This window comes from Protobothrops mucrosquamatus, unplaced genomic scaffold, assembly GCF_001527695.2.
Source record: "Protobothrops mucrosquamatus isolate PMUCROS unplaced genomic scaffold, P.Mucros_1.0 scaffold_152, whole genome shotgun sequence".
NCBI classification, from domain to species: domain Eukaryota; kingdom Metazoa; phylum Chordata; class Lepidosauria; order Squamata; family Viperidae; genus Protobothrops; species Protobothrops mucrosquamatus.
The window spans coordinates 437,945-446,980 of record NW_015386228.1 but is presented as its reverse complement, the minus strand read 5'-3'; positions in this window follow the sequence as shown (position 1 = coordinate 446,980).

Here is a 9,036-nt window from a genome sequence, read left to right as displayed (position 1 = left end):
AGAAAGAAAGAAAGAAAGAAAGAAAGAAAGAAAGAAAGAAAGAAAGAAAGAAAGAAAGAAAGAAAGAAAGAAAGAAAGAAAGAAAGAAAGAAAGAAAGAAAGAAAACTCTCCAACAATTGGCAGGCAATTAAGCAGGGACATTAGGGAAATTATCATGATTTCCTCTGCATCAAGAGTGCAAGCCATGTTCCCTTAGGCACGTCCTCTAATATGGAATTAACTCCAAATTCACCCAGTCAGCAACATACAGTATTTCCCACTGTGAAAATTGTAGTTCCCACTGCCAAGAATAGAAATTCAGATACTTTCTCTCTGAGCTGGTTCCAGGCATTCCCAGGGAAACTACTACAATACTGTCACCCGCTTGGCCAAGTCTCATTTCCCTTCCTGGGCAGATGGCACCTAGTGTCCCTCCTTAGGCACCCCAGCGAACGAATCATTGTCATTAAAGAGCAGTGGCCCAGCATAAGGGTCTTGCAGCTGTTTCATAGACCTTTGCCCTTCCCCTGCGTTCCCATGGATTCCCACTAGAACACCCACAAACACACATGAAGGATATAACATGAGAAATGGTTTTCCATTCCTTAATTTTTTTATGCCATTTTCAACCAACTTCCTGAACATAACCATCCAGAACTATTATAAAATAGAGCTGCACGAGGATGAAGCTTCAAAAGAAAGATTCCAATAGATCAGCATCTGGTTTGAATGTTACTGCACCAAATCATTTTTTTAAAAGATGGTTTGTAATTTTTTTTAAATAGTCTCTATATATCCGGTTAGAATCAGAAAAATGTGTCTGCCATTGTTTTACATATTTATAATTGAAAGAAAGATTTAAATTAGATAAAAAGAGTTATTATTTGTATTACAATTCATTTTGTGAAAAATGAATTGGAAATCCTATTGCATGGTAGTGATGAACATATTATTGCTAAGGTTTAGAAGTGTTATTGAATTTGAATTTGAAGAATGATTATATAAAGCATTGTATGATTTAGTGAGCAAGAAACTTTGGATATATTGTAATGCTTGAACAATGTGAGAATATGTGGACGAAAGGTCTTAATATTTACACTAAATTATAATTTAAAATAAAACTTTTATAAGATGGTGTATCGTTTGTATTTAACATCATATAAGTTGTCAAGAATGTATAATCAAAAAACAGATCTGCGAACAACTAGAAGCAAACAAAATTATAACTAGTAGCCAGCATGGGCTTGTTAAAAAGAGATCATGCCAAACAAATCTTATTTCATTCTTTAATAAAGTGATTAAATCAATAGACCAGAGAAATGCTGTGGACGTAGTATACTTAGATTTCAGTAAGACCTTTGATAAAGTAGACCACAGTCTACTTCTTGGTAAGCTAGAAAAATGTGGAATAGACAACATCATCACCAGATGGATTTGTAGCTGGCTGACAACCCGTACTCAATGAGTAGTCCTCAATGGTACTATATTCACATGGGGAGAAGTAAGCAGTGGTGTACCACAAGGCTCCGTCTTAGGCCCAGTACCCTTCAATATCTTCATAAATAACTTAGATGAAGAAATAGGAAAACTCACCAAATTTGCAGATGACACTAAACTGGCAGGAATAGCCAACATCTCAGGATCCAAAAAGATCTTGACAAACTTGAACAATGGGCTCTATCCAGTGCTTTTTTTCTAAAAAAAAAAAAAAAAAAGGTGCCGGAACTCACACACGTCATACAACCCACCTTGCCTACCCTACAAGGTTCCATCCAAAAAAGGTGCTGGAACTCCGTTCTGGGCGTTCTATGAGAAAAAAAGTCCTCGCCCTATCCAACAAAATGAAATTTAATGTGGAGAAGAGCAAAGTTTTACATTTAGGCAGGAAAAATCAAAGGTATAAGTACAGATTAGGTGAGACCTGGCTCAAAAACAGTAACTGTGAGAGGGACCTTGGAGTCCTAGTGGACGATCACTTAATCATGAGCCAGCAGTATGCAGCAGCAGCCCAAAAAGCTAATACAATCCTGTGTTGTATAAACAGAGGATAGAATCAAGATCATGTGAAGTATTAGTACCGCTTTATAAAACCCTAGTAAGATCACACCTGGAATAACGCAAACAGTTTTGGTCACCATACTACAAAAAAGATGTTAAGATCTTGGAAAAAATTGAGAGAAGAACAACTAAGACGATCAAAGACCTGGAGATTAAAACATATGAAGAACTGCAGGATTTGAGTTTGGCTAGCCGCTAGACTAAAGAAAAGAAGAAACAGGGGCGACATAATAGCAGTATTCCAATATTTGAGGGGCTCTCACAAAGAAGAGAGGGTCAAATTATTCTCCAAGATACCAGAGGGGAGAAACAATGGTTGGAAACTGATCAAAGAGAGAAGCAACCTGAAATTAAGGAGAAACTTCCTAACAGTGAGGACAATTAACCAGTGGAATAGCTTGCCTTCAGAAATTGTGGGCACTTCACCACAGGAGGTTTTAAAGAAGAGACTAGACAGCCACTTATCTGAAATGGTATAGTTTCTCCTGCTTGAGCAGGGGACTGGACTAGAAGACCTCCAGGGTCCCTTCCAGTTCTATTCTATTCTATTCTATTCTATTCTATTCTATTCTATTCTATTCTACTCTATTCTATTCTATTCTATTCTAAATGAATGTTGGAAATGCAAATGTAAAGAAGGGACCTTTTATCATTTATTGTGGACATGTGATAAGGCAAAGAAATATTGGAGTAGGATTCACATATTAATACAGAAGATTCTCAAAGTGAATAAAACCAGAGACTTTTCTTCTGAGTTTAATGGAAAAAGTCTTGGGAAAACATTTGGAACTTTGATGTTATATATGACGGCAGCAAGATTACTTTACACACAAAAATGGAAGGACATTTTGATTCCTACAATGGATGAATGGTTGCAAAAGTTGATGGAGTTGGCAGAGATGGCCGAATTGACTGCTTTGATCAAAGAAAAAAATACAATTGCTTTTCTTTGTACTTGGAAACCGTTTCTGGACTTGTGCTTGAGATGGAAAAAAAATGAAACTTTGATTTGGGGTTTTACTGATTAGTAGGTTTGTTGTTATAGAAATGGCTAGTTTATATTATTATGTAAAAATAAAAAGTTGAGGTTTGATGCTATTATCTTATTCTTTTGCACCAAAGGGAGTAGGAAGTCAATGCCTTTTCTTTCTTTTGCTCCACGCTTTTCCCTTCCCTTTTTCCTCCCCCATTTTTCTACTATTTTCTTTCATATTTTTGTATTACATATTATAAACTAATAAATAAATTAAAGCTCTATATATTCATTCTCATTTAAGGGAAAATATTTTCAAGGCGGCTCATAGTGATAATAAAGCAACCCAATACAAAAGTGAAACAAAGCAACCACCCATTACATTCTCTCACCTCTGCTAGAATGGACTGGCTTCTACTCCAAATTGTGGAATGTGCACACCAGTATGCCTAAATGATACCTTGCCCTTAATGATGTTATGGAGTGATTCAGTAATTCAATAATTTCAATAATTTTCCCCCCTAAGATCATTTATTCTGAGACTGAAGCACTTGTACATGAATTTTCAACTGTCCCAGTTGAAAATTGGCAATTGGCAATTGCAGCTAATTTCCATTAAATATTGCACCACTCCAGTTGCCCCCCCAAAGACCAACTTTGCATTTCCAACTAAATGATCACTATTTCAAAGTTTCTGGAAAAGAGGTTAGATTCTGTGCCATAGCAATTGCTGATAGCAGTCACTGGTTCTGAACAAAATCCTGTTATGCTTAGTTTCTGTTATGCACAAGGTTTTTTTCCAAGATGCCTGGATATGTTTGCCACCTTGAGTTAAAAATAATAAAAGAAGGATATAAATAACTAAACAAACAAACAAAGTTTATGGGATTTTGAATTTGCCCCTGTCCTACTTCTCACAAAAGTACCAAAGAAATTCCCAGTGGAACTTTCAATTCAGCTGAAACGAAATTCTTTTTGCTTCATAATAGCACACCAAGATTGAAAAATAGCATCCATATGTATGGAATTTGTGCTATTGTTCAATTATTTTTTTTAAAAAAAATCATTTTTTTTCTATAGCAGTGTCTCTCAATCTCAGCAGCTTCAAAATGTGTGGATTTTGACTCCCAGAATTCCCTAGCCAATATGCTGGCTGGGGAATTCTGGGAGTTGAAGTCCACACATCTTGAAGCTGCTGATGTTGAGAGACACTGTTCTATATANCAGAAACCAAGAAAGACACATTGAAATTCTAAGCAGTTTCCTTTATTGTTCCTCACCCACAGGCAGAAATCTTGCTAAACTAAAGCAGACTACCTGCTCCATAATCATATATATACTCTAGGAACTATGAGGGAGGAGCTATCTTCACTCTCTTTCTCCCACACAAACTATCTAAACTGCATTGTCTCTTGTTTCTCTGGAAGGCACACCCTCCCTCTTGGGAATTATTATTTATTAATGTATATGCTGCCCATTTCACTATTTAAGTGACTCTGTATGGCTTACAACACAATGAAAGCCAGAATATAAAAAAATTAAAATTAACAAAGATTGGATAAAACTAGGAACAAATACATGAGTGGAATGGAGATGGGGTCTTCTTTCTTAGTCCACTAGCCATCTCCAGCATGGAACATCCCCACTGGGGCCCTAATCTAATGGGCTCTGGGAATCCATCATACCCAACAGTCCATCATACCCAACAAAGTATCGGCACTACATAGTTAAAGCCTCCCCTGGCACAAAGTAGCAAAGCACAATTCCCTCCTCCAATTAACAGTCATAAATCACATTCCCCAATTAACTTGAAGTGCGGGCTTTCTCCCCAGCTCTCCAGCCCACCAAATCTCTATTAACTCTGGACCTGATAACCTTGGGTTCCCACGGCTGAGTTATTATTGTTATGACTAGCTGGACTTTCATCCACATTCCCCCTCCCAGCATCAACAAACTCTAAAAGCGATAGAGAAAAAATGGCTACATTTCCATCTGTTGTTAAAGCAACAACATCCGATGTTAGCAGCGTTGACAAGTAGCTTATCCCCAACTCTTCTGGCCTTTTGGAAAGCCATGAAGACCTGGCTATTTTCTCAGGGATGGGGGGGGTCAGGAAGTTAGTTGAGCCTGGGTGAATTGGTGTCCTTGGTTGCCATAGTACATTTTTCTCATCTTTAGTTATTGTTTTTAGTTCACTGGTTGTATGGTTTTTAAATTTTGTAGCCACCCAGAATCATTTTTGCATGAAGGTCATAGCACTCATCAATCAATCAATTTTCTCTTATAAAATTTATAAATCATATATTCCATTTGTATATATTATTTCAGATTATATGTATTGATATTTGGAGAGGCAGGCTTTTTTCTAATTGAATAAAGGTGCCGCAAAACATATCTGCTAGATAAAAAGTCGAGAAACCAGGTGCCCTCTTGGATTTCATAGGATAAGGATGAGCAGATGAGATAAAATTGCTACTGGTCAACCTTACAAGAGAGAGTGACAGTTTTATTAAAGGATATTAAGTTTTTAAAAACACAAATACTTCTTCATTTATTTATTTACTTATAGAATTTGCACAGCTGCCCTCCTGTAAATCAACTCAGGGTTACCTTTGAATAAGCAGTGCTTTAACATCTATGTAATGCAACATACTATATACACAGACATTATCATGCAGAACCCCAAATCTGCACATTATCCTTCTGTGTGTGAGGGAGAGGGAGAAAGAGAGGGAGAGGGGGAGAGGGAGAGGAAGGAAGGAAGGAAGGGAAGGAAGGGAAGGAAAGAACGAGAGAGAGAGAGAGAGAGAGAGAGAGGGAGGGAGGGAGGAAGGAAGGAAGGAAGAAGGAAGGAAGGAAGGAAGGAAGGAAGGAAGGAAGGAAGGAAAGAAAGAAAGAAAGAAAGAAAGAAAGAAAGAAAGAAAGAAAGAAAGAAAGAAAGAAAGAAAGAAAGAAAGAAAGAAAGAAAGAAAGAAAGAAAACTCTCCAACAATTGGCAGGCAATTAAGCAGGGACATTAGGGAAATTATCATGATTTCCTTTGCATCAAGAGTACAAGCCATGTTCCCTTAGGCACGTCCTCTAATATGGAATTAACTCCAGTCAGCAACATACAGTATTTCCCACTGTGAAAATTGTAGTTCCCACTGCCAAGAATAGAAATTCAGATACTTTCTCTCTGAGCTGGTTCCAGGCATTCCCAGGGAAACTACTACAGTACTGCCACCCGCTTGGCCAAGCCTCATTTCCCTTCCTGGGCAGATGGCACCTAGTATCCCTCCTTAGGCACCCCAGCGAACGAATCATTGTCATTAAAGAGCAGTGGCCCAGCATAAGGGTCTTGCAGCTGTTTCATAGACCTTTGCCCTTCCCCTGCGTTCCCATGGATTCCCACTAGAACACCCACAAACACACATGAAGGATATAACATGAGAAACGGTTTTCCATTCCTTAATTTTTTTTTATGCCATTTTCAACCAACTTCCTGAACATAACCATCCAGAACTATTATAAAATAGAGCTGCACGAGGATGAAGCTTCAAAAGAAAGGTTCTAATAGATCAGTATCTGGTTTGAATGTAATTGCACCAAATCATTTTTTTAAAAGATGGTTTGTAATTTTTTTAAATAGTCTCTATATATTTGGTTAGAATCAGAAAAATGTGTCTGCCATTGTTTTACATATTTATAATTGAAAGAAAGATTTAAATTAGATAAAAAGAGTTATGGGTGTGGCTTTGTGAAAAATGAATTGGAAATCCTATTGCATGGTAGTGATGAACATATTATTGCTAAGGTTTAGAAGTGTTATTGAATTTGAATTTGAAGAATGATTATGTAAAGCATTGTATGATTTAGTGAGCAAGAAACTTTGGATATAATGTAATGCTTGAACAATGTGAGAATATGTAGACGAAAGGTCTTAATATTTACACTAAATTATAATTTAAAAGAAAACTTTTTATAAGATGGTGTATTGTTTGTATTTAACATCATATAAATTGTCAAGAATGTATAATCAAAAAGCAGATCTGCGAACAACTAGAAGCAAACAAAATTATAACTAGTAGCCAGCATGGGCTTGTTAAAAAGAGATCATGCCAAACAAATCTTATTTCATTCTTTAATAAAGTGATTAAATCAATAGACCAGAGAAATGCTGTGGATGTAGTATACTTAGATTTCAGTAAGACCTTTGACAAAGTAGACCACAGTCTACTTCTTGGTAAGCTAGAAAAATGTGGAATAGACAACATCATCACCAGATGGATTTGTAGCTGGCTGACAACCCGCACTCAATGAGTAGTCCTCAATGGTACTATATTCACATGGGGAGAAGTAAGCAGTGGTGTACCACAAGGCTCCGTCTTAGGCCCAGTACCCTTCAATATCTTCATAAATAACTTATATGAAGAAATAGGAGAACTCACCAAATTTGCAGATGACACTAAACTGGCAGGAATAGCCAACATCTCAGGATCCAAAAAGATCTTGACAAACTTGAACAATAGGCCCTATCCAGTGCTTTCCCCCCCCCCAAAAAAAAGGTGCCGGAACTCACACACGTCATACCATCCGCCTTGCCTACCCTACAAGGTTCCATCCCAAAAAGGTGCCGGAACTCCGTTCTGGGCGTTCTATGAGAAAAAAAGTCCTCGCCCTATCCAACAAAATGAAATTTAATGTGGAGAAGAGCAAAGTTTTACATTTAGGCAGGAAAAATCAAAGGTATAAGTACAGATTAGGTGAGACCTGGCTCAAAAACAGTAACTGTGAGAGGGACCTTGGAGTCCTAATGGACGATCACTTAACCATGAGCCAGCAGTATGCAGCAGCAGCCAAAAAAGCTAATACAATCCTGTGTTGTATAAACAGAGGATAGAATCAAGATCATGCGAAGTATTAGTACCGCTTTATAAAACCCTAGTAAGATCACACCTGGAATAACGCAAACAGTTTTGGTCACCATACTACAAAAAAGATGTTAAGATCTTGAAAAAAAATTCAGAGAAGAGCAACTAAGACGATCAAAGACCTGGAGACTAAAACATATGAAGAACTGCAGGATTTGGGTTTGGCTAACCGCTAGACTAAAGAAAAGAAGAAACAGGGGCGACATAATAGCAGTATTCCAATATTTGAGGGGCTCTCACAAAGAAGAGAGGGTCAAATTATTCTCCAAGACACCAGAGGGGAGAAACAATGGTTGGAAACTGATCAAAGAGAGAAGCAACCTGAAATTAAGGAGAAACTTCCTAACAGTGAGGACAATTAACCAGTGGAATAGCTTGCCGTCAGAAATTGTGGGCACTTCACCACAGGAGGTTTTAAAGAAGAGACTAGACAGCCACTTATCTGAAATGGTATAGTTTCTCCTGCTTGAGCAGGGGACTGGACTAGAAGACCTCCAGGGTCCCTTCCAGTTCTATTCTATTCTATTCTATTCTATTCTATTCTATTCTATTCTATTCTATTCTAAATGAATGTTGGAAATGCAAATGTAAAGAAGGGACCTTTTATCATTTATTGTGGACATGTGATAAGGCAAAGAAATATTGGAGTAGGATTCACATATTAATACAGAAGATTCTCAAAGTGAATAAAACCAGAGACTTTTCTTCTGAGTTTAATGGAAAAAGTCTTGGGAAAACATTTGGAACTTTGATGTTATATATGACGGCAGCGAGATTACTTTACACACAAAAATGGAAGGACATTTTGATTCCTACAATGGATGAATGGTTGCAAAAGTTGATGGAGTTGGCAGAGATGGCCGAATTGACTGCTTTGATCAAAGAAAAAAATACAATTGCTTTTCTTTGTACTTGGAAACCGTTTCTGGACTTGTGCTTGAGATGGAAAAAATGAAACTTTGATTTGGGGTTTTACCGATTAGTAGGTTTGTTGTTATAGAAATGGCTAGTTTATATTATTATGTAAAAGTAAAAAGTTGAGGTTTGACGCTATTATCTTATTCTTTTGCACCAAAGGGAGTCGGACATCAATGCCTTTTCTTTCTTTTGCT